The sequence below is a fragment of the Protopterus annectens genome, chromosome 2.part1 (genome assembly GCF_019279795.1).
Source record: "Protopterus annectens isolate FY-2018-M chromosome 2.part1, PAN1.0, whole genome shotgun sequence".
Lineage (NCBI taxonomy): Eukaryota > Metazoa > Chordata > Ceratodontiformes > Protopteridae > Protopterus > Protopterus annectens.
Genome location: NC_056729.1, coordinates 1,027,476,160 through 1,027,500,296, shown reverse-complemented (window position 1 = coordinate 1,027,500,296; position 24,137 = coordinate 1,027,476,160). Strand labels below are relative to the sequence as shown.

The window sequence follows — 24,137 nt, the reverse complement described above, 5'->3', positions numbered from 1 at the left end:
ACCCTTGGTGCAAATCCACTCCCACTGGATAACCCTCTTTCAGTATGAACACTCTTTGTATTTGTATGTAGCCTGCTCTAATTCTATCAATGTTTCTGGGACTTCAAACCATTTTAGGACTGCCCAAATTAGTTTTCTTGGGACCATGTAATATGCTTTCACCAAGCTCAGACATGCCTAGTTATACTGTAGCCTTATCACTAGCTTCTTCTCAGCTGTCTTACTGCAAATTGGGTCACTTCTGATGTGTCCCGATTTGAACCCAAACTGCTCACCTAACATCTAACTTTCTACTACTTTGCATATTTGTCTATCACCCTCTCCAGAACTTTCATGCAGTGTGACAGGAGTTTGATACCTCTGTACTGCCACAGCTATGAATGTCCCTTTTGTTCTTGGACACTGGCACTAGAATGCTTCTTCAATAATTTGGGATACCCTAATATATTCATATTGCTATGAGTACCCTCAAGAGCCATTTTCCCCTACCTTACCTGACATCTTGATCATGTCTGTCGTGACCTCATCTGAGTCTGCTGCTTTTCTTGACTTCATTTTCCTTACTGCTGTTCTTATTTCTTCTAGGGTGGGCTCCTCTTCTTTCACTGAAAGCTGTTTGGGGCAGTACAACTTCTGTGGGGTTTTCTTCATTCAGAAGCTGCTGGAAGTATTCATTCCATCTGCCTTTGATGTCCTATGGACTGGTGAGCAGGCTGTTGTTGCATCCCTTATAAAGGGTGTTTAACTATCTTCTTCATCTTTCTGTCTTTGCACCTTGGTAGGAGTTTCTTTGTGCCATCTCAAACTCCCTTTCCAGAAGCTGGTGGAGTACCTCTGATGACTTGTTCTTTACTATTGCAACTGCTCTCTTAGCCAAATGGTTTTCCTTATTAGCCTGGTCCATCTTTTCTACCTCCCACTTTGCACAGCACTCCTTTTCCTTTTGTGGACTTTCTGGGCTTCTGCATTTCACCACCAGCATTCCTTATTTCCATAACTGGCTCAGCTGCATATGTATTCTGTAGTCCTGACTCCTCATACATTCTTCAGCTCCACCCATTTCCTTTTCTTCCTATGGTGCTACAGCCCAAGTATTTCCTTGAACTTCTGTGCTTTCTCTCCAGTCAACTTCCAGGTCTTCAGCCAAGTCTCTGTTGACCTCATTGCCAATTTTAACCATTTCTTGTAGCCAATTGTGGCAACCAGTTGTTTATGCTGTGGACCTACTGCTTCATCGGGGCAAGAATTTGAAATCACTGATTCTACCTTACTTGGAGGAGGTTTACCAGAATTGCAAGTTGGCCACTGTCGTATGTAATCTTGCGACGGTCTCTCTTACTGAGCCATTTGTTGGCCATCATCAAGCTATCTGCCAGACAGAAGTCTAGAGTTGACTCTCCCTTTATTCTTGTTGCCCCACCCATGTGGACCCAAACAGTCCTCACATCCTGTTCTGTCTATACCGATGGATGCATTGCGGTCCCCTATTATCAACATCAATTCATGTTGTTCTGCTTTACCTAGCAGGCTCTGAAACTGCTGTCTGAATGCACTTCTTTCCTCACTGTCACAAACCTGCTTGGGGCATCGGCTGAGATTAAAAATAGCGCCCTATCATTACACTGCAGTCTGACTACCATGAGTCTATCACTGATTCTGAGGACATCTCAGTCTTCTGAAGCCTGTGCCTCACCACAACTCCCACACCATTTCTAGTCTGTCCTCCCCCTGAGTACTGGTCTCTAGATCCCAAACCAAGTGACTCTGCTGCCACTGTCCTTTCATTTTGTCTTCTGGATACATAGAATGTCTGGTCTCATCATCATATCATCCACTTCCCAGCTGCATCCTGATGGTAAACTCTATAAAGAGTGTAGCAAGTCTTAGTTTGTGTTTGGCAGGTTCACTAGTTTTACATCCCAGCTTTCACTCAGCAGTGTTTGCCAAGATAAGCAACTGGACACCACCTGGCCAGTAGTTTAATGAACCAGGGCTGCTGGGCTTTATGGCAAGCACACACTGCCCAATAAACACAGAGACTCCTCCCACCATTAACATGTGTTAATGGCATAGGCTGGAGTAGGTTGAGTCCTCAACCCACTTATCACTGGCAAATACCCATGCCCATTTTGGTGACATTAGTGAACATGACCAAATCCACTTACAGCTATCAAATGGCTAACACTGGCATGGCACGCAGTCTGTAATCCGTCTTCTCCTACCTACAGGATACTATGTAGTACAGTGGATGCCCAAAGCAGTTAGGTCAAAAGAACTCTTCACCAAACAGGCACCATCTAGAGTCTCTGCTGCTTGCCACAACTCCATTATTGGGCAAGGTTGAGCAGGAAGCACCCAGCATGTTTTTGGGAGGAACCCCATGCAGGCACTGGTTGGAGGTCAGGAATGAACCTTGTGAAGGGAAGGCAGAGACCTCAGCCATTGTGCCAACTGTATCTTCTTTTATATCACACTGTAGAATCAAACATAATAGTGCACACCAACTCAGACACAAACTTTCAGTGCATACCAGGTGTCACTGCCTGCTATGCAAAAAGAACCAGAAATGTTCATAGAAAATTAGAATTAAGAAATGGAAAACTCACGTCTGTCATATTAACATTTAAAACAACCTTGTATGTGCAGGTTTATATAACTTAACTGCATGCATGTTTACATCTGTAAAAATAGCTACTGTAAACCAGAAGCAACCACCTCTGACATGCATGTGAGGGGTTATACCATCATCCATGTACTAGCCTTTTCATAGCATCGTAACAGTAACATGCCATTTCTTTACTATTGTAAATTATCTGCATGACAGAGTGAAACACTGAAAGAGGTCAGTTATTTCACATTACCTCATTTGTATGCAAAAGGCAACAGTCCTCAGTGTACTTGAAGTATCTGTTCTTCAACGGAACCCTCTGATGCTTTGCTGGGCTTCCCCAACATGCTACTGCTGATTTGCTGGGGCATATAGTCTGCTTGTTTTCTTTACACAAAAAAAGCTCATCTAGATTACATACACCATCTCTTCAACAACCAAGCTGCAAATGCAGAGTTCCATATCAAGTCTTCCTGCTCTTTTTAAGTCTATGACAGGCAAATGTTTATGATTGTGAGTTTACCTGGGAAGAAAGGAAATTCCGTTAGCTGCTTGACTTTGCATAACCTCAGGAATGGAAGACATATTCCCGCCTTCTGCAAAAACTGGCTGAGGTAGTCATTACAAAAAAGGGATCCTGCATAAACTGGCTGAGGTAGTCATTACAAAAAAGGGATCCTGCGCATGCTCTCTATGAAGAAAGTAACGGACCATGCTTGCTGACTTTACGACTGCTTCCTTCTGAAATTTCAAGAACATGTCAATTACAGACCACAACTTTTCATACTGGCCCTTCAGATCGGACATTAGGAATCTGCAAGCATGTCCTATTTGAAAAGTTGCAAATCTGGAATGGAAGGGTGGTATGCAACCAGAGGCTGAGGAGGGTAACCATGCTGTCACTTTCAGTTATCTCATGCAACCTGAATATTCTCACATTGTTGCACTGGGCTCTATTTTCTTGTTCCTCAAGTCTGTCAACAATGTAACTCATTTTAAAAGGAGCTCCACTTTCCTGTTGCTAAGGGTGTCCTCCATTTCTGTGTTTCTGCCAGCCATTTCAAACAGGCTGGTTTTCAAATCCTTGTACTGATTCTCAAATTATACCTAAAGTGCAGAAACCAACTTGCACTTCCAAAAACACTATTAGGTATTATTTTAGGTCTGTAAGGTAAGCCTAGGACTTCCATTACTGACAATACAGACAACCACCATTTACGCAGGTGGACTGAGTGGGATCGAAGTCACAATGTTTGCCAATAGGCCCTGTTATAGAAACAACAGTTTCTTCAACCACTTTGATTAGATTAAAGAGGGTTTTGGGGATTTCTGATCTGCAAGCATCTAGAGCAGATTTTTTTTCTTGTATTTCTCTGCAGATCTTCCCATACTGGTTAGACCTATAAATTTTGTGCCAGGGAACACAGAGCTTTATATCAGATTAAGTAATCCTATAAAGTGCTTCCTCCCAATTCTCAACTGTCTTTACTAAACAAGAGAAGAAAGTGTCAGTGATGAGCATTTGAGGCGAGACCCGAAATAAAGTAGATGCTCGTTTTAATTAGAATGTGAGAAATAGGACACAGCAAGGTTGTGCATTAGGCCCAGCAAGCCAGCACGTAAAACTCTACTGCCAATCATTAGCGGACCGGAGTTCCACTGTGGCGACCCCTAACCGGGAAAAGCCGAAAGACACAAACAAACAAACAAGAGGAGAATGGGAAGGAAGTTGGAGTGATGCTTAAAAGTGGTTATTAGAAAGTCTTTTTTAATCCTATTTACCTGTCGATTATCGTCATCCCACCTCCTAGCAAATTGTCCCAGTAGTTCCATCACCACCAGAAGCTAGAACAGCCATCAAGGTAGTAAATTGTTTTCTGCATTATGTCCTACCCTATGCACCCACCTACTGACAACCCACAGGTGAGACATGCAATGTGTGTTAGTGCTGAACTTCACACCATTTTCGCTAAGGGTTGTCAGCAGGACTGCCCACCCCCAGGAATTACCATAAGATTATTTCCTCAGTCTCCATCAGAACTAAAGCGTGAAAAGGTCACAGAGACAAACCAATTAGTAAAAACTACAAAAAAAAAAACCTAGCCAAGCTAGAGTTTTCACTGTGTGATACCTTAAACCTCCTGTAACAGGGGTCCATGGAATATATGCAAATGACCCCTTAAGGACATCAACCCATTGGGGTTTGGCTTTTGCATCCACAAAGACTTGGAAAGAAAATGTAAAAAGTCATGGACATTCAGAAGCAATACAGCTAAAATATTTGATGGAATTAAGGGATCATTTGCATATATCCCATGATTCTCTATTGCAGGAGGTTCAAGGTATCACACAGTGAAAACTCTAGCAAAAACTACAATAAAAACCTAGCCAAGCTAATCAGTCTCCCATTGGGAAATTAACTATTGCATATGTCCCCTTGAATACATGTCCCCCTCCCCTACTGTATGGGGCGCACTCGTTGCCTATATTTCAAGTGTAAAAGCCACTACTTAAACTCCAGTCACTTGGGCCACAGTCAAGGTCTTATCCCTCCACACCACTGGTTCAGGCAATGGGCAGTCAGTATAGCTTACCTAGCTAGCAAATGGATTGGTACATTACTTAGTAATACAATGATTAAATAAAACTCTAAAAACATTTAGCTTTGCCCAGCAAAAAAAAAATTGGATGAGATCTACTACCTAGAATCAGAGGCAGATCTGAAGGGAAAAGTTCTGTTTTGTTCCCTTGGTGCTGAACTTTCAATTTTATTAACTTGTAAGAGATTCCACATTGTTAAAGGTCCTATGGAGCATCTGGGTGTGTGGCAAGAGTGATTCAGAAGTGAAAAAAACAGGCTGGTATCTACATTTTCAAAAGCACATAAAATACAAGTAGAAGGCAGGAAACAATGAATATAACAAACAAACAAAAAATGACTACTTTAAACACACTTTCACTACCGTCCTCAATTCAATTGAACCTATTAGAAAAATCAAAGTCAAGGCAAACTATGCACCATGGCTAAGTAGGGATGCAAGAGCCCTGCTAAAAGCTAGAGAGAAGTCTTAGAAACCATGGAAAAAGAGAGAACACAAACTTATCCAAACAAAACTACCAAAAACTAAGAAAGCAATCAAAAAAATAAACCAAACTCGATAAACAAAACTATTTCCTTAACAACCAAAACATAACACATAAAAGAGACCCCCAGAACTTCTGGCATGCCATCAACTCCCTACTTAACTCAGGTAAAACATCCACTCCAACTCCCACTACCAATAATAACACTAAAGACATTGCCGCCCAATTTAAACACCACTTTACTGAAACCATCCTATTTTTAATCTTCTCAACTCCCCAAAAGCAACCACTCAAACACTCCAAACCAACCTCTTAATAATATCCCCTCCTTTACCCTCTCACCTGTCTCTACCACTACAATTAAAAAACTGCTACAAAAACTTAAATCTACCACCGTTGCTGCAGACAACTTACCAGCCAATTTTTTTAAAAATAGCAGCTAACTCCTTATCTTACCCTGTTTCCATCTTTATTAACTGCTCCATTCAGGAATCCTACATCCCACAGCTATGGAAACCATCATATATTATCCCTCTTCACAAAGGAGGAAACTTTTACGAATTCTCTAACTACCGTCCCATAGCCATCCTACCCCTCTTATCTAAAATACTTGAAAGGTGTATTCACTCTTAAGTTATGCAATTCCTGAACTCTAACAATCTCCTCTTACCCACATAACACGGCTTCCGGCAACACCATAGCACAACTACCACTCTCCTCTTTTTAACAAATACAGTTAACCTACACAGAAACAACAACTTCGTATCTGCAATATTTACAGATATATCCAAGGCATTTGACATGGTGTCACACACCATATTACTAGACTCCATGACCTCCCTATCCTTCGCCCCTTCCACTATAGCCTGGTTTAAAAGCTACCTATCAGACAAACAACAATCTGTCCAATGGCAAAACAAACCATCTCCCCTACTTCCAACCACTATAGGAGTCCCACAAGGTTCAATATTGGGCCCTCTACTCTTCTCCATATTTACTAACAACCTTCATACATCCACCCAACATGTCACACTTACACAATATGCAGATGTCTCAACTCACATCTGCTCCGCACCATCACTCACTGCCCTACTAAAACTTACTCAGGAATCTTTTACCTCAGTAGAAAGCTGGATTACCCAGATCCAACTCATCCTCAATCCCAACATGACCAAATTACGCATTCTCTCCCAACAAAACTAAATCCACCCATCAACCTTTTACAATCACATCCAAAAATGGTACTATCATCTCCCCCAGTGACAACACCAAACTCCTTGGTGTAGAAGACAATAAACTACTATTTGATGTTAATAATCACAAGCAATCAAAAAGAAGCGGGAACACTATACAGGCACAGAAAATTCCTATCTGATCAGGCACACATTACACTAGCCCAAACACACCTACTGTATACCCTTATGTACGCTGCACCAATCCTTACCCACACAAGAAAACAGGACCTTGAACAACTTGAGTCATGTTACAATAAAATCGCCAGATTTGCTAGTAACTCCACCTTCAAAACCCATCACCATCAGGCATTATGAGAACTTAAATGGTTAAAACTTCCTCAACTATTCAATTACCACCAATTAATACTTGCCTATAATATTGTGATTTAACCTAACAAAACCCCATCCCTAAACTAACTTCTAGCCCAGTACATATCAAATCACCCCCTTCGCTCTTCTGAAAAATCTCTCCTCTGAACAACCTTCCCCCTACTCTGACCTCTGCTCCTTCAACTACTCTGTTTAAAAACTCCCTCAAAGCACACCTAATGAATTATTGGCTATGCCCATGCATCACATAAAACCCCTACCTCAAGTAACAACAAACAACTAGCTACTCTTAATAGATTTCTGGTGTTCTGCTATAAACTCAGAAATCCCTACTGCAAACCTCAAAATGTATTTTTCTATATGCAGTTTAATTAAGAATTGTTTGTTTCTGTTTAAAAGTGCTTTATGGCCATTATAATTTATCTGTATCTTGTATTACATGCGTTAACTATTTTGCTACTTGTACGGAGCTTTTCTCCCCGGGCCCCCGCTGTAAATGGACCTGTGTCCAGTCAGACTATCCCAGTAAACAAATGTACAATAAATAAATAAAAATAAAAAGAAGAGGTCTGAAGACAAAGTCTTGGGAGATGCCCAAGGATATTGGAGCCTGACGGGCTTTTTTTTAGCCAAGTTTAACAGTCGGTCCTGAGAACCACATGAGGGAGTTAATTTAAGTAGAAAGTTGGGACACCATTTAGATTTACCATTTCAAATGCCTTCAATGGTTTCCAAAAAATAAAAATAAAAATAAAAAATAAGCATACCTGCAAATTCATTACTGTTAAGCCTTCAGCAGAGATGGTGAGTAAAGGACAATAGAGCAGTTTCTGTGCACTGTCCAGACCTAAGTCAATGCTGGGATGGCAATATTAAATTATCATCACTACAGCATTTTAGCAGCTGCTGGTATACACAGTTTTCTAGTATTTTTGATATGAAGCTAAAATGGTAATGGGTCCATACTGATACAATTTCTATCTTTTACTGACGCATTTGCAATTAAAGGTCAGTATACTAAATTCTGGACTTAATGGTTGGTTTTACAGCAGTACACTGGATTGTACACTGCATTTTTGGTGTTTTTTTCCCTTTTTTCTCCAATGTAATGCTACTATGGAGCCCCCACCACATCCACATTTTTTTGAAGAGGTGTTTTTTGGAAGCACATATAATTCAGAAAAGCATATCCTGTATGCTTATAACTCAACCAAACATAGAAAAGTCCAAAGGGACAAAGACTTGTGGATAGGCCACAGTTCTGAAGAGGGACAATAAATAAGGCTTTCCAGATGACTAGGACAGACCCTGCTCTAACTAATTTCTAATAGTGGGGCTCAAAATGGGATAGACAATGGAATCAGGACTACTCTATAAGGGAACATGTGCGCGTTATAAAATAAATGGTGTATTCAGCTTTTTCTGAAGTTTACAAAGTACTGGTAACAGATTCAGTGTTACAATTAAGGGTCAAATACCAGTTGTGTGTAATGTACTGGGAATACTGGATAAGGATAAGGAAAAGGACACATATATGGGGTGTGGCCAATGGGCAAGGATTTAGCTGGTGATAGATTTCTAGTTCTTTGGATTATGTTGAAATTGCTGTTGTGCCACACAGCAATCTTTTGACTACGTACTACGACAGATTTAACCTTATTTTATTTATTTTACTTTACATTTGTTATCGGGGGGGGGGGGGGTCTGACTGGGCCAAAGGCCCTTTTTCAGCAGAGGCCCGGGGAGAAAAGCTCCACACAGAGATAATTGCAGACTACATTTAGGTGTTTAAACAGCAATACAATACCTACAGACTTACAATAGGACATCTGTTTACAGTGGTAAGAAGACAACACAATACAGGGAATGAAAAACATTCATTAATAATAAGAATAATTAATTCCATGGTATCCAGTCAAGGTTTAAGATACAATCCTCTATCTACACAGTACATTAGATAGCCTATTAGAAAAAATAAACCTTTATTAGTAATACGAGTGCACTGCGCTGGTGGTGCTGCAGTAGCATTGTCACCTCACAGTAAGATGTTGTCCTGTTCGATTCTCAGCTAGAGCGTCTTCTGTGTGGAGACATGCGTGAACGGTCGTACCTTCATTGAAGGTTGTGCGTCAGAGCTGGCCACTCTGCACATAAAAATCTACTGCCAATCATTAGCGGACCGGAGTCCCGCTGTGGCGACCCCTAACCGGGAAAAGCCGAAAGACACAACATTAGTAATACAAGTCATTACATAATGACAGGATAACCATTTGTACTTAAAACAATGGTAGGACAAATGTCTTGGTTTCATAGTAGTAAATCTTTAACTTGATGGGGTCAATGCGAGTGAGAATTTAGTAAAGTAAGATGGGCATAGTAAATATGCCTTATTTTGTAGTTGCCCGATTAAGACATTGGATGGTGATGACCTGGATAGTATAATCTCTTTCACGTGTTGTCAGCTGCCATATTATGTGCTTACTTTTTTTTTTCTACAGAAAAGGACTCAAATGGCCAGAGTTCAATTAGTGTCCTGGGCACTAGATGAGCTGTCTAAGGAGAGAAAGACAAAAAGGAAAGAAGAGGTGAAGACTGCTTACTTATCTGAAAAGTGAATAGGGGAAAGATAACAGAAAGTGCCTTCCTTTCAATGGGAGAGGGAGGAGTTGTGAGAATGTCTCTTGTGGAAGCAGGAAACACACCTATAGTAAACAAACCTTCCACATCAATCCCTGGTGTTGCTGCAGGTATGTGCAGTGGAGGACCCTCAACCTTCACTCCTAGGAAAAGACGGGACAGGCTGTAAGGCACTCACCTCCGGGGTAGCAGAACACTCAGAAGCACAGTAATCAAAGGGAAGCTGCAGCAATCAATCAAATCAACAAACAAGGCAGCAAAGAAGATGGTAAAGAACTGCACAGCTGCAACTGGACCAAATCAAGAACAGCTGACAATTTACTAGTTTTACTGTGCTGAAAAAAATGTCTCTATGCTGTAATGTTTTATACTGTGTGGTAACTTGGTAGTGTTGTAGTATTCTGTCAGTAAGTTAAAACTGGTAAGTTATCATTGACTAAGGCAGGATTGCCAGCTATACAGCTTTCAGGATGGGATACTAAAATCCAGTCTAATATGATGCCCTATCTGTGGATTTATCATTTCTGGTGGCTACAGTGCTAACTGAGCAGGTAAAAAAAAGTTGAGCATGTGGGTGTGAATCCCCACCAATGCAGTCCTTCTAATCAATGCTAAAGCCATCATGTAAAACTATTTTACTATGGAATGTAGATGTGATCCATGACAGAGCACATTTAGGAGGTATATTCTGCTGATTATGAGGAGAAAAACATCTAACATTAAGCACAGTTGATTTTTAGCACAATCAGATGGAAGACAAAGCTGGCCGATGGTGAAAGCTGTGGACCAGTAGTGTGCCTTCAATAATACGTGTTATTCCATCTGCTCCTTTGTGTATTCCATTGCTTCTGAACAGGAATTGTCATGGTGGCACTACTTGTGAATCAGCTAAACAAGGCATTTTACATGGTGTCTGAGATAGACAAGACACACAAGGCTATAACAGAGATTCAGAGATAGGCAAGGCATCAGATTTAAAGCAAGTCAGCCAGGCACGGAGTTGAGAGTTACCTATTACAGGTGCTACATCAGTGTGTGTTTGTGTGTGTGTGTTAACTTGAAGTTTAAGGAAGCAAACGCATAACCAGCATGCATCAAATGCTGTTGCAAGGTAGGTGCTTACCAGTACTGGAGCTAGGTTAGGGTGCATCTCATCTGATTTAACCAGACAATATAGATGGAATAGAAAAAGATGCTCTAGGGATTGAGCTGAGATAAGTCTAATGTCAATACAAGGAACAGTTTCACGTAATTTGTTCGTTACTATACAATATTTCTTGTAGGAAATGAAAGTATTCAATAGTTTTATAATCAGCAGCAAAGCTATGTACTAAATATTTGACTGCAGAGTCCTGGTAAAGTGTTGTTTGGTATAGCTACAGTAGTTTCTTGGAAGATTGGCAGTTTACTGTATGTTTCTGCATTATTAGAGACAACACACTGAGAATTATAAGAAGGTGAACAATGTGACAAAGTGCCACAAGGCTGTGGTGTAGTAAGACGAGAAAAACAAGAAGTTGCTAGGATGAAGAAAGACCTTGAGTAAGAGTTTGGTGAGTATTCCGTAACACTGTCTGTTTTTAATTTGGCAAGAAAGGCTTTCACAGCCTGTATGAACTGAAAGCAGGTTTTCAATTTTCCTTCAAAGACAAGTTACCTTATGTAATTCATTTATGCTGCCTGCTAACTCTTACAGTTTAACTATTCTACTCTACTGCTACAGTCATCACTGAAATAGCCAGCATCAGTGACAAATAATAATTATACACACACACGAGATAAAATAAATTAAAAAAGGTTGAAAGCAAGTTTGCTGTTTTGCCAAGGGGAAAAACTGGGTGCCTGTCAATGTCTTGGTTTGATAGAAATAGACACTCTGGGTCTCAAATCTACAGTATCATATCAAATACAGACCTAGACATTTTCAACAACAAACAGCAACAGTTCTATTAAGAGAATAACAAATAACATGAATCCTAGTTCAAATATGTGTAATAACTCAAATGCCACATTACTGAAAGCCTAGCCATCTCATACATTATACTTCAATGACAGATAACCTGCTTAAAGTAATAGATTTGCACACTTTGGATGAAGTAGTTTCATGAATACTCATTATCGTCATTAGATAATAATTAGTTCCTAAAGCAAGATTCTCAACCTGCTAAAATGTCAACTTTTTTTGGCTTAAGTTTCCTTATATAAAGTTGCATTGTCTTGAGTCCAGTAGAAAGCACAGTTGTGTAGGTTGTACTTATCTTAACGGTAGTTGTTTGAATTCCTCACTAATGCGGTAGCCTTTAAACTATATGGGTTATATCCTGCCCCAAGATAAAACTACTGACCAGCTTCACAAAGTTCTGGCTCCCTCTCATACCTTCATTCTGACTGCTGATTGGACTGCCCAAAGGAAGGAAAAAAGAAGTTATGTACTCACCATAACGTTCCATCTGAGTAGATACTTCATTTGTCTACAACCTGTGGGTAGTCGGATCCGAACCGGCAGCTTTCCAAGCTTCAAGATCCGAGCTCCTAGCTCCTCCCCCTACCCATAATCCCTTACTACCAACCACATTACCTCAGATCGGTTATTTTGCCCCAAAAGCTAAAGACGGAGAAGAAATTCTCCAAAGGACAACAGATTACCGAGGTTCGGGGGATGGCAGGGGGGGTTGGTTGCAGACAAATGAAGTATCTACTCAGATGGAACATTATGGTGAGTACATAACTTCTTTATCTGAAGTAGTTACTTCATTTGATCTGCAACCTGTGGGACAGAGTCCCCAGCTTACCTAAAGGCCCTGGGTGGTCCCTACGGAAGGATATTCCGAAGCACCGCGGAGCCAAAGGAAGCCCTACTTCTGGAGATCATGTCCAGCTTGTAATGAGAAATGAATGTGTGGGAAGAAGACCAGGTAGCTGCTGAACAAATATCATCTACTGGAACTCTAGACCAAAATGTTGTTGAGGTAGCCACAGATCTAGTAGAATGCGCCCGAACGGTAATCGGAGCTGGCTTCCCAGCTGAAATGTATGCTTGTCTAATACATTGAGAGATCCAATTTGCCACTGTCACCTTAGAAATCGGTTTGCCCATAGCTGACTTAGCATAAGAAACAAACAACTGGTCTGACTTGCGAAAATCTTTAGTCCTATGCAAGTAAAAACGTAGTTGTCTGTGCACATCCAATTTGTGCAATATGTATTCACCTTTGTTTTGGAAACTCGGGAAGAAAACAGGGAGATTAATAGACTGATTAATATTAGTCTCTGTGGCTACCTTAGGTAGAAAAGAAGGATTAGTCCTGAGGGCCACCCTATCTTTGTGAAAAATAAGGTATGGATACTTAATGCACAAAGCTTGCAACTCTGATACCCGCTTGGCTGAGGTAATAGCAACCAAGAAGGCCGTTTTCCAAGATAAGAATTTTAAAGGCACTGAGGCCGCCGGTTCGAAAGGTGGTCCTGTTAATGTTTGTAAGACCAAGGTAAGATCCCATGGAGTCTTTAAGAGAAACACGCCTTTTAAGAACGTTTTGCATATCTTTGCCGATGCCAAAGAATTTAGGCCATCCCCCACATGATAATGAGAGATGGCTGCAAGTTGGACTTTAATGGTGGACGCACTAGCTCCCTGCCTAAAAAGGAGGGATAGGAAGTCCAGGATAGTGGGAATAGGAACCGTAAAGGGATCTAAGTCCTTATCCTTTGCCCGGATGGAAAAGCGTTTCCATTTACTGTTGTAGAGCTTTCTGGTGGATGGCTTATGAGCTGCCACCAGAATGGCCTTAACCAGGGATGAGATACCGGGAGTCCTTGCCATTAACGGAACTGGATCAACCAGGCCTTGAGCTTGAGGTTGACCAGGTTCGGAGTGTGGCATCTCGTCGGATGCGAGATTAGGTCTGGTCTGGGATCCAGAACCCATGGGGGGGGGGGGGACACTGTGAGACTGCAGAAAGGGGAACCAGACTTGTCGAGGCCAGAATGGGGCAATGAGAATCACTTTGCTCCCCAACCGACAGGCTTTCTGGATGAATTTCGTCATCAGAGGAAGGGGAGGATACGCATAAAGGAGACCGGGCGGCCAAGCATGAACCAGAGCGTCCCTGGGGGATTCCCCTCTGGGGGGAACTATCGCGAAGTAATCGCTGCATTTTGAGTTTAGGGGAGAGGCAAAAAGATCGCAACGAGGTTGACCCCATTTGAGGAATATCTGCTTCGCGACAGAGGGATTCAGAGACCACTCGTAAGGGCTGAGAAACACCCGACTTAAGCTGTCTACTAACATGTTGGACCGCCCCGGAATGTGCGTTGCTATCAGAAAGCGGTTGGTGGAAATAGCCCATTCCCACACTCTCATGGCTTCTCGACACAGGGGGTAAGACCTGGTCCCTCCCTGTTTGCTTATATACCAGACAATGGACATGTTGTCAGTCTGGATTGCAATAGTCCCCAGAGGTAGAAGGTGATGGAGAGCCTGCAACGCCAACAGCACTGCCCTCATCTCTAGGATGTTGATATGCAATGCAGTCTCTAGAGAAGTCCACGTGCCTTGGACGGACTTGCCTGCGCAATGCCCGCCCCACCCGAGGCAGGAAGCATCCATGGTCAACGTGGCTTTGACTGAGGGAATCACAAAGGGTCTCCCTTCTTTGAGTTCTCGAGCCTATAACCACCAAAGTAGGGAGTCCCTGCATGCCCTGCTCAGAGGGATCGGCATGTCCAAGGGATGGACCGATAGTGACCATTGAACCTGGAGTGTCCACTGTAACACTTGCATTCGCAGACGGGCATGGAGAGAGAGGCCGATCGCTGCCGACATAGACCCTAACGCCCTCAGGACTAATTCTGCTGGAGGAGTGCGGCTCCGAAGAATGTCCAAGACTTGGCGAGACAAACTGTTCAGTCTGACCGATGTCAGAACCACTCTGGAGATTCGAGTATCCAATCTGGCCCCTATGAATTCTAGGGCTTGAGTGGGGCACAGGCAGGATTTCTTTAGATTCACTGAAATGCCCAAATGACCAAACAGAGATAGGGCGTAATCTCTCGCCGTAACCAGAAGATGCTTGTTGGGGGCGGTGAGGAGCCAGTCGTCCAGGTAAGGGAATACCTGAATGCTCTGGAGTCTCAGGTGGGCTGCAACCACTGCCATGACTTTAGTAAACACTCTGGGGGCTGAGGTTAGGCCAAATGGAAGAACCCTGAACTGATAATGACTGGCTCCTAGCCGGAAGCGGAGGAACCTCCTGGATCGTCTGTCCATTAGTATATGGTAGTACGCATCTTTGAGGTCCAATGAGCACATCCAGTCATTCTCCTGCAGAAGGGGGAGAATAGATTGGAGGGTGACCATCCGAAACTTTTCCTTGGGTATGAACAGGTTCAGGGAGGAGAGGTCTAGGATGGGTCAGAGGTCCCCCGTTCTCTTTGGCACCAAGAAGAACCTGGAGTAATAACCCAATCCGGATTGATCTGGGGGGACGGGCTGAATGGCTCTTTTTCTTAGCAACTCTGAAATTTCTTGAACTGCAGACTCCCTTTGATGGGGTGGAACATCGGGGAGAAGTTTGGGTTTGGGAGGGGGGGTTCGAGAACGGTATTGTGTAACCTCTGGATATTATCCGGAGCACCCATCGATCGTTTGTAATGGACTCCCAATTTGACAGGTGCTCTGATAATCGCCCCCCGACTGCCTCCAGAGAGGGACAGTCGGGCAAGCCCTCAGGGCTGTTGTGCGGGTCCCTCTGAGAAAGGTTCTCTAGACCCGAAGTTACGCGGGCCCCATCTGCCTCTGGGCCGGCATCCACCTTGTCCTCCTCTACCTCTAGAGGACGAGTTGTCCGCAGCGGGACGGGAATGCTGAGATTTACGGAACCACAGCTTCTTTTGCCCTCTCTGATTCCTGGAGAAGGATCTTTGGGGGTTAGAGAAGCGGACTCCGACGGCGTCTTCCCATCTTTTTCGCTTTGGACAAGCGTGTCGCGAACTGAGCCAAATAAGGCTGAACCATCGTAAGGGGCGTTCGCGAAGGACGCCTTGAAGGGATCCGTGAAGTCGCAAAGGCGGAGCCAGGAGTGCCGTCACAAGACTACTCCCGCTCCGCTTGCTCTAGCGGCTCCTTCCGTGGCATGGGAAAGAAGCCGCATAGATGTATTTGATATGGACTTTAGAGTGGCCATTCGAGTCTCAAAAACCTTTTTGTCTGGGACCGAGATGGACTCCGGAGGGGCTGCAGCGTATTCTTTAATTAAGTCACGCTGTAGCCTGATGGTGTGTGCCATGTAGTTCAGCGACCTTATGGCAAAGGTCGCTGAAGCAAACATCCGCTTCCCAATACGGTCCAAAGCCCGGGACTCCTTGTCCGGCGGATGGACCGAAGAACTTTCTTGGGCAAGTTCTTAGTGGCCGCCGCCACCAACATAGCATCAACCGGCGCGCCTTTGGATCAAGAAGGCCCATCAGAAGGAGGGATGAGGACCTTATCTGGGCGTCTAGGGATAGGCTCCACGGTGTCGGGCTCCTTCCAAGCCCTGGTGGTAATTAAGTCCACCAAGGGGTCGGCTGGGGGGGGGGGGGACACCCAGGAGGTAGATGGGCCTGCCTCAAAGGCCTCCAGAAATACGGACTCGTCCAGGGAGGGCTTTTGGGCAGACCACCCCCCTCTTATACGCAACATTTCCATGATGTCTCCAAATGAGAGATCTTCGGGGGGTGACCTTGGGGAACCCTCCGTATCATCCATATCCGTATCCGTGGTAATGGACTTGGGGGAGTCCAGGTGCCTCCTTTTGCACTGGTGCTTCCGAGGCACCTCTTCGGCAGGGCTGTCCGAAGAGGGCTCGTCCACCGGGTGGTGTTCCTCCCTAGGAACTAACTGGAGGCTTTGGGCAGGCTGTCCAGATGGACGGATGATCGAAGACAGACCCTGATACAGTGGGGGCACGGGTGGATCCGAAGGCCCGGTCGGGGACCTGGATGAGCTCAACAGTACCCTCTCCACCACCTCAAAAGCCGAGGAAGATTCACTGTCACCAGCCTGAGAAAGCAACCTCCTCGGCTCCGAGGATACAGAACCGAAGCAATCGGACCAGAGGTAGTGGTGTGCTCCGCTCCAATCGGCGCCAAAGACACAACCACCCCCTCGGATCCGATGCTCAACCCTCGGCCCCGAGAGCTTGGATCCGACAAGCTCGAAGGTATAGTCGGCGAAGACACTATCCCTGTCGGCACCGACGTATCCCCGGATCCGAAGGGCTTGGATCCGACAACTCCGAGACCCGATAACGGGTCGGAGAAGGAGTGATCGGGGCAAAAATGGGGGCTGCACTCCCTCCCAAGGGGGGGGGGGGAGGCAAGAGCATCCCCATCTGCATCTGGGTCTGTAAAAATCTTCGCATCATCCGATCCATATCCGCTTCGGAGATGCTTCTAGTAGACCGTGAGGAGGTAGTAGAGGCAGGCCGGGAGGGCCGCCTCGAAGACCTCGAGGGAGACCTATCCTCCTCCTCCAGAGAAAAGGAAGGTGAACGGAGCCGAGAGGACAAGGATCCGGAGACCCTCTCAGGGGACTTCAAAATCTTTTCAGGCTGAGTCGAGGGATGAGACTCGGCCCGTCTCTTTGAAGTATGGCCCCCTCTCTCTCTCTCTGTTTTTTCTTCTCCTTGTGGGAAGAAGAACCAGACTCCACAGAGCTAGTACCCGATAAGGGAGGTTGAGTCCGGGGTACAGCTAAGGGAGTAGCCGGCGCCGAAGCGACAGGAGTAGCTTGAACCCGGCTGGGAGAGGAAGAAGAAGCCGATTCCTGAGGGAGTTTTCCCGCCAGGATCAGGTTGTTCTTCCTGTCCCTAAGTGCTCGAGGGTTGAAGGCCGCACAAATTTGGCAGGCCTCCGACAAATGTGCTGCCCCCAGACATAAAACACACTGAGTGTGGCCATCAGCTGGGGAAAGCTTGTGGCCACACTCCGTACATTTTGAAAATATAGCCTTAGACTCAGCCATAAATTCTCTCACACACACACCCAAACACTAAGGGGGGGAGGGGGAGAGACAAATTTAAACTAAGGAAAAAAGAGTTTTTTTTTTTTTTAAAGTAGGTTTGAAGGATTCGACAGTAAAACAACACACACACAATTTAAAACTAGAAATAGCTATAGAAAAAGGAACAATCTCACCAGGCCAGGAGCTCTTCACTAAGAAGCAACTGTCTTTAGCCGCGGCAAAAAACGATCTGAGGTAATGTGGTTGGTAGTAAGGGATTATGGGTAGGGGGAGGAGCTAGGAGCTCGGATCTTGAAGCTTGGAAAGCTGCCGGTTCGGATCCGAGGTCGGATCCGACTACCCACAGGTTGCAGATCAAATGAAGTAACTACTTCAGATCCAGCAGACAAAGGGAAGTATTCCTCAGAATTCTTTTTTTTTTTTTTTTTTTTTGCAAAAAGATTTTTATTAACAAAACTTCAAGCACAAACAAGACATTGTGTAAACCTAATGTGGTGCAGTAAAATATTCAGGTGGTTAACCTTCACGATAGCATTTAATATTTTTCCCTTGACAATAAGCATGAACTGTCCAATCTAGCAGACTGGTTACATCAGGCATCACCAAATACCAAATTACATAAAACAATAATAAAAAAGATGAAATTTGATATAATTCAAACTGCAATAAAGTTCACTGAATACCTCATCATGTTTTGGGTTCTACTATCCTTATTTATAAATTAATTCTAGGTTAACTAGGAGAAACTAAGATAACTTTGGTTCCCTGCAGGTTAAAACTTCTAAATTATCCAAAACACCACAGCAACAACTGTGGTAACTAATAAGATACCACAAGGACAAGCAGTTTTCACCAAGATTTAATTCAAACTTAGTGCTTCGGCACAGATTCTTCAATGAGTACAGAATTCATTCCACACTTCATTATCTATATATACAATAAAATCAAAACAGTCATCAAACAATCAATTAATTAAATCACATATTTCCAGTTACATTCCTTATTTAACCCATAGGGTTCAAAAGTGTTGTACTTTAAAATAAAGAGTTTCTTTCTTCATTAACATATCTTTAATATGTAAACCTTCTCCCAATAACACTTATTTCCAGAATGCATCCTTCTAAGCAATCTAGTTCAGCATTGTGTGCAGGGACTTTCTATTTTCTGGTTTTTAATTTCCCTTATATGTTCTTGTAAACACATCTTAAATGCTCTGCCTGTTTCACCTATATAATAAAAGGTTACAACTACATTTAAGGGCATGCCATAAACTATTCCTTCTGTATTACATGTATACAACCCCCTAGGTGTGAACCTTGCATCATTAATTTTTTAAAAAGCAGTCACTACATGTTTACACACTGAGCATTTTTTTACAAGCTATCGTTCCCATTTTATTTTCCATCAGGTTAGGATATATGCTGACCTCTGGTAGTACAAAACGATGTACCACCATATCTGCCAAATTTCTATTCCTCTTATAAGAGACTTTAATTTGGCTCTATCAAATGTCTTAAGTGTACTTCCGCGGTGGTGCAGCGGTAGCATTGTTATCTCACAGCAAGAGGTTCTCCCGTTCGATTCTCAGCTTGGGAGTGCCTTCTGTATGGAGTCATGTCCTCCCCGCGGTCGAGTGGGCGTTCGAAAGACATGCGTTGAATGGGCGTGCCTTCGTTGAAGGTTGGGCTGGCAACTCGACACCATAAAAAAAACAATTGCCAATCATTAGCGGACCGGAGTTCCGCTGTGACGACTCCTAACCAGGAAAAGCCGAAAGACAAACAACAACATCAAATGTCTCAAGTCTTTATCATTTACCATTTTCCAATATTTTTTAACTTCCTTGACTATACTTTCTGTCAATACATTAAATGTAGTAACAAAATATATTTCTCTATCTCCTTCTTCATTCCTCCTTTCCTTATTTACGTATTTTCTTCCTATTCCATTCTTTTTCCCCTTTCCCCAAAACACCATCATACCTTCCTATTATTCCATACCTACATTTCCTTACTTTTTTCTTGGATTCTTCCATTATTTATATTGTGGTATTTTATTAAAACTTCTAAATTATATTAGCCTTATCCTGGATGCTCAGCTTCTCTACTTCTAGTTTCTTCAGGATTTTCTTTTCTATAAAGAGTTTACTCATCCTGAACCTCTAAAAATATAAAAGTAAACCAAATTTTATATCCAAACAAGTAAGTACATACAAATAAGAGTCGTGGGTGGGTAACTACATACAAAAAAGGGGGGGGGGTGCAGCTACTGCAGCCATTAGGAATTTGAACATTTACTGTTATTGTAAGTAACTTGCACAACTGTACTATGTCGATCGTTCTTACTTCTGCAATAGACCTTATGCTGGGTGAATTACTAAAGCCTATCCAACCTAGTACGAGAAAAAAATTACAAGAAAATCCTAGCGAAGCCAGAGTTTTCACTGTGTGATTCCTTAAAATCTCTTGTAAATGAGAATAATGTGATATATGCAAATTACCCCTTAAGGACATCAAGTGTTTCAGCTACATGGCAGTTCTGAATGCCCATGACTTTTTTTTTTTTCCAAGTCTGTTAATGGACACATTCGGGCCAATAAAGCCAAACCCCACTAGCTGTGGACATGCATGTTTCACTCTTCTTATGACCTTGCCAACACAGCATAAGTGGACTGCTTGGCTAACCTGTAGGGTTGTTGTACCCAGCTATCAATAACCATTGAGGTGTCTGCAAAATATCCCATCTAACAACAAATAAAAGAATAAACATACTTCCATTCCTTACTTGTCTAGAAAGCTCTATGGATGATAAGTCACTTCCAAAAGTCAGACGTGACTCAACAATATTGAATACATTATACTATTAATTTGTAGTACCTAAAGTCTGAGGACTGCTGAAACGTCCCTATTTGTCTTCCTTTAATACATTTATATGTTTACTTTCCCAATTTAACATTTTATTAATTTACTTTTATTACACAGAGCCATAACGGTTTTAAGTAATCTACAACAAACCTGAGTGCTCAAAAGAGGAAAACAGAAATTAAGTATTTTTTGCGCAGAAGACATAAGGATTCAAATCAGTTCTGCCATTATAAATTAAGTGAATGCAGCTTTGGCAGACACACACATCATTACAACTGTACTCCTGCTAGTATTATTAGCAACTCTGGAGTTGATGCATTACAGGAAAAATGAAAAAAAAAAAAAAAAACTTAAAATTACACGTTCATAAGATCTTTGATGAACTGCCCAAGAAAGACCAATCTACAGACTCAACTGCTGAAAAAATTGCCACAATAAACAAAACAGAGAAACACACGTTAACTTAATGATATGGCTTAAGTTGTACAATTGTTGCTAACTCGATAATCATTAAAATCAGCACTTCAGGAGTGAGCAGGACTGCAGGCTCAGACCCAAACATACTATATGACCTATCCATATAAACCCATTTTCTGACATTTTTCAATAAGGTTGGTATCCAATCAATACTCTTTCCAAGGTACTTTTACCATCAAGACGATTTTCAATTAACTCTACAACTGCCCTGTCAATGTAAAAAGGTAATAAGCATGCTAGCAATGAGCTAATGACTAATCCCTTAATTAACAAAATCATTCCCCTTCTCAGGAACAAGCAGTGACCTTGCCTGCCCACACATTTATCTATCAGTCTAGCCCCTCTGGGCAACTGTTTAATCCTTAAATGGGTTCCCAAGCCTCTCTCTGTTTCCCTTCCCTTCAATACCTTGGGTGGTCACTCATTATTAACGCATAAATGCCCAAAGCAGGTGCTGAGTTGGGTGATGAGAGGCTGTTTTATGAAACAAGGAAAATACGTTTAACAAACAAGACAATTGATTAAAACTGACCAGTTTTACAATATTAACATCTTTTGCACACATAATACTGCATAAAAGGAATTTTGACATCAGAATTTTATAATACAGTATTTGTCCTGACAATGATGTTCACATCTGCTGCATACCGTGTTATCTTGTCATACACAAATACTTTGTTCATAAAACCATGAACCTATTTTCCTGTTACAGACTTGTAGGACTACATACAATTGTGCACTCACTTCTAACATTTCTTCATGCATAGATTTGTACATTTCCACACCATATCTATCCCAATGTTTAAAAAATGAGATGTGTTATCATCTAATACATTCTATAATCTGGTTTAGAATGAGTAATGTATCTCTCCAAATTTCCCGATTTAAGATTTTTTCCTAGTAATTGAGAATAGTGCAGTCAATGAAATTGTCATACTGTATTTTGTTCTTCAGAAAATGTATAAATACCCTAGAAAACGCCTTCCTCATTCTTGAGATAAAAAGATTTGTGGAGTTAAGGAATTTGCTTTTGAAGATCCTCATCTCAGTAACTAATGGCATACCTACCTCTGAACCTCTTACAGCAAGAAATCTAGACAAAGCCGTAAATTATAGGGATAAAGGCCCAATTAAACCATGCCCTTATAAACGGTTAAAGTTGATGGAATAACAGGTTTTGCATTAAAAAGAATTTTCTGGCGGGTATGAAGTTTGAAACTCAAATGTCTGTCATTTTCCGACTTCAATCCTCGGTGACTTGTCAGAAAAACAAAAATTTTATGTGGAACAGACCAAAAAATAAGAGGCAAAAATCTGAACAGTTGAAGGTATAACTAAAGAGTCACCAAAAACGGTCCAGTGAATGCAAGGCTGTTGCAAGCGGAAAGAAAGAAAAATGAATGGCTTGAGTTCGTTCCCCGTTTCCAAAAGAGTTTTGTCAAGTCTGCCTCAGGTGTTGTGGGAACAGCACTCACCCAACCAGGCGAATCCTAATTTTCACAACCACCAAGCAGCCAGCTGAATAGACTTCAATACATCCAAATCAGAAATTAGGTTTTCACAACAAAATAAAATAATCTCGCTCGTTATGGTATAAGAAAATAAAGAGGCTCTCAGGACCCCAAGATAAAACTGTACTACAAAGCCAGAATGTTACTAAATAAGGGGCAAACATTTGGATCTTTTTTTTAATATCATGGATGCATTTCACTCCGCCTGCTAAACAATAAGGCCCGTTTAAACCCAAAACTGAGCAACACTATGTCGTAGGAGAACTCCAAGAAAATTAATTGCATCTGCAGCAGATTCATCCCACATAGAAGCGTATACATTATCACGCGAGGGTCAGGCAAAACAGCTACTGAAAACTTAACTCTGAGAAGTTCAACAGTAAATCAACATACAATATGGAACTCTTCTTAGCACAACTAGATAAAACATCCACGATTTACTTACAGAAAGTACCGTCAATGATTTACTCGTCTTGAAATAAGCCTCACTCCGTGATACAAACTAATACAACTGCAGTCTGACACTACCACTGCCGCATTGCATATGGACTGATCAGATAAAAATCCAATAACAAGTAACTGCCTCGCCAAGTGTTCATGAGGCGTAATACGTACAGTAAGCACAGTCGGTGGGCTGGACAATTGGAATACTTGTCAGTTTAGTATTTTCTAGTAGTACAGCACACCCATTAGACTAACAATTAAGTTACTTTTTTTGTATACTAGGGAAGGGGGTTAGAAGATTGATGAAGACTACTCTATAGTACGTTCCTGCGTCCTGAACTCATTTACAAGTGTATTATGTATTTACGTTTAAGTTAGTTTATAGAGATATCAATAGCTTTTAAACTGGATGAATGAAGAGTAGCCTTCAGCTGTGAGGTCGTTTCGTTTGCTTCCCCCGACAAGATAAGCTTCATATAGCTATATCGATCGGTATGAAATGAAAGGAAGACGTTTTTTAAAAAACGTGTTTCTTGAAATAATAAGCAGTTTAAGAACAGGAAAACAATTGAATTGTTATTTTTTTTTGTAGATTAATCTTTATTAAAATTATCAACATAACATAACCATCTACTGTTTAAAATTATAAACTATCCAGTGCAAATCAAAAAATGTTAGAAGACATCCCTCCTATCACGTGACTGCAGTATTGCGCTTCTTGGTTTGCGACATGGATCGCTGTTCGCTGCTGATTGCCGTCTGAGTGAGCGTAGTTTACTTATAACCGCACCCCTGAAACAAGGACTGACTTCAACGCCCGTTCGTTGTAGTGTAGGAATACCTGTATAGTCTGCTTTGGTTTACGTAAAGTTTGTTCATGGTTTCTTGTCAGAATGTTTTGTGCAGTTTTTATAGGTTTGTTGAGCACATTTGTGATGTTTT

General features: G+C 42.2%; 1 protein-coding gene across 3 annotated transcripts in view; it reads right to left on the bottom strand.

Annotated features, from left to right (window-relative positions):
• Window positions 1–23,767, bottom strand: part of WFS1 (wolframin ER transmembrane glycoprotein) — a 1,039,913-nt gene extending 1,016,146 nt beyond the window's left edge. The window contains exon 1 of one of the 3 annotated variants that reach the window (XM_044062607.1): window positions 23,197–23,767. The gene's annotated coding sequence lies outside the window, so the exon portion shown is untranslated. Of the gene's footprint in view, window positions 1–22,308; window positions 22,957–23,196 lie in introns of those variants that run through there. The other 2 variants (XM_044062609.1, XM_044062608.1) reach the window with 2 other exon arrangements.
• Window positions 23,768–24,137: the final 370 nt, after the last annotated feature.